This window comes from Rattus rattus, chromosome 3 (assembly GCF_011064425.1).
Source record: "Rattus rattus isolate New Zealand chromosome 3, Rrattus_CSIRO_v1, whole genome shotgun sequence".
NCBI lineage: Eukaryota > Metazoa > Chordata > Mammalia > Rodentia > Muridae > Rattus > Rattus rattus.
Genome location: NC_046156.1, coordinates 117,273,761 through 117,276,468, shown reverse-complemented (window position 1 = coordinate 117,276,468; position 2,708 = coordinate 117,273,761). Strand labels below are relative to the sequence as shown.

The following is a 2,708-nucleotide window of genomic DNA, read 5'->3' as shown; positions in this document are numbered from 1 at the left end:
GACTTTTAAGGATTTATCTTCTTCCTTGCTTCATTTTTGAGATGGTTACTATGTAGACCAGGCACCTTGAACTCATAATCCTGCTGCCTCAGCTTCCCAAGTGCTGGAATGATAGGTCTGCCAGATGCCCGGCCCTGAAGTTTTATTCTGATGTTTTGCTCTGATTTGTCTAGAAGTGGGTTTCCGGGTATTCACTGGTAGTTTGGAATTGCTTTAAACACTTGTTAGAATCATTTTTCCTTTGTATTTTTCAGCCCAGTGTGCTCCCATATAATCCTCTAATTTCTCCCACCCCTTATTCTATACCACCATTAATTCACTTTTCAGCTTAATCTGGTATCAGATTCATGCATTGATTCTTGTCCAGTTTTGGGTACCTTTGTTTTAAGTTTTACGAGTTGTATTTTTAAAATCAGCTTTGTCAAGCTTCAGGGTTTGCTGCTTCCTATATCTGTCTGAAAGCATATCTTTCACTTACTGCAACAGAATCAGTACAGTTTCTTGCTAGTTTGTTTCTTTGTTGTTCAAGACCAGATCACTGCCTCCCACCCCACTCCCCCCAAACCTGGCCTTGTTTGGAGCTGGAGAGACCTCCTGCCTGCCTCTCTCCCATACCTGGTACTAGGAACATCAATTACTGTATCTAACTCAGCATTCTCTTGTTGCTTGCTTTGACCTCTATTGGGGTCTGACTGTTTATTGCTTCTGCAGGGGGCGGGTCTTACTTAAGTCTACTTCTCCTCTTCGTTTCTGTTTGTCTAAGATGTGCATTTGAAGATTTGTTAGGCAAAAACAATATGAGACATAAAGATGAAAGGCATTTATATTTTGTTTGCTTTTTGCTTCTGCTGAGTTTCTACTTTAAACTGAGTGTAAGTCTTGAGTTAGCAGTTAAATCCAAGGTTTAATTTTCTTCAGTATTGTTTCACTTCTGGTCATGCTGTACTGGGCATACTTCATATATCCTCATCACCATCATCACCATCACCACCACCACCACCACCACCACCATCATCACCATCATCATCATCATCATCATCATCATCATCATCATCATCATCATTATATATTATTGGCATTTAGTCTAGGCTCTGCCCCACAGTTACCTGGGTACCTGGCTCACTATTAAAAGGGTTGCTTGCCCCCTCCTCTCTCTCTTGCTTTCTTGCTCTTGCTCTGTTCTCTTTTTTTTTTTCAATTTGCCAAGCTGTGACTTTTTATTAACCGACCAGATTATAAAAATACCATGGGCAATACCTTAGTTCATCCGTCTACTAAGCTTGTTTATCTGGTCTTCCCTGTTGCCAGCATCTCCACCTTCTACAGAGTTGTCTTTTTCTTTACTCCACCTCGTGGAAAAGATAGTTTGAAGGGCCACAGGAAGTTATTTGCTTCCTTGAAGCATTTCCCAGCTGTATAGATCTCATGAATTAGATCCTCCATGCAGATGATGCCAAACTTACTAAGAGATCGAGCAATCAAGGAGTTAATCTCTCAAGGCAATGAGCTTTTTATTGATTTTGCCATAGCCTCGCCTGTAGATGAGCTCATTTACTGACTTCAGGTTGGGGAACCCCCATGCAATGTGTGGTTCCACAGTCCTCAGCATGTTAACTGAGTATGTTAGCCTTGCCGAGCTTAACAAAGGAGCCACTGAAGATCTGCCTAGGACAAAGCAGCTGCAGCACCTCGCGCACCTTTGGACTTGCTCCACTGGTACCTCGAATTCTGATGACAAAGGCCAAGTTTGGTTCTGCGGGCACACAGACGTTCCCAGCTTTCCTCGCCATCCTCGCCATGGGAATCTCAGTCCAGGACATCTGTCTGTACTCCTTGTGATAGTGCTTTGCCTTCTCATAGATGAGCTTCCTCCTCGCCTTTCGCAGTGTCTTCAGGGCAAACTTCTTCCTCAGCTGCTTCACCTCCAACTCTGCGAAATTCCTTTGAGCAGCGGCAGCCTTCCTTTTCTTCTCTGGTGCAGCCTCCATGGTTCCAGCCGGAAAAGGACTGCTCTGTTCTCTTGTCCCTTACCTCCTCACTCCCCCTCCCCTCCCCCCTCTCTCTCCAAGTGTTCATGGCTGACTTCTATTCCTCTTCTCTCTCTCTCTCTCCCTTTCTCTGTCTCTACTCCCTCAACTCCCTTCCCCATGCCCTGAATAAACTCTATTCTATACTATACCACTGTGTGTGGTTGGTCCCTCAGGGGGAAGGGGTGCCTCAGCATGGGCCCACCGAAGCACCCCTGCCCCCCAACACCTGGCTGCACCTCCGCCAAGCACATTCCTTCTCTCTTTAGTTTTATAAAACACAACGTATATATTTTGTCATGTAACATATTTTCACTAATTTCAGCAAAGACACTGATTCAAATACAGAGGAAACAGCTTCACTCCAAATCCCCATTTTACTAATGTGCACCTGTGTGGCTTTGGGCAAGTTGTCCTCACCCCCCTCCCCCAAAGAGAGGGTAATGCTAGGCCTCACATAGACGAGGAGATGGTCAGTGGATAAGGTGCTTGCCTTACAAGTGTAAGTTTGGGTCCTCAGAACTCCTGTGAAAAGCCAGGCATAGTAGTGGGAGACTGTAATTCCATGGTGGGTGTGGAGACATGATAGGTCGATCCCTGGAAGCTCAGTGGCCATGTAGCCTTGGTGACCTCCAAACCAATGAGAGGGCCTGACTCAAACAAAAGGTAGAAGGAGCCAGA

General features: G+C 45.2%; 1 pseudogene; it reads right to left on the bottom strand.

Moving 5' to 3' along the window:
• Positions 1–1,184: 1,184 nt before the first annotated feature.
• Positions 1,185–1,988, bottom strand: LOC116895898 (annotated as a pseudogene).
• Between the last annotated feature and the right edge of the window lie 720 nt (positions 1,989–2,708).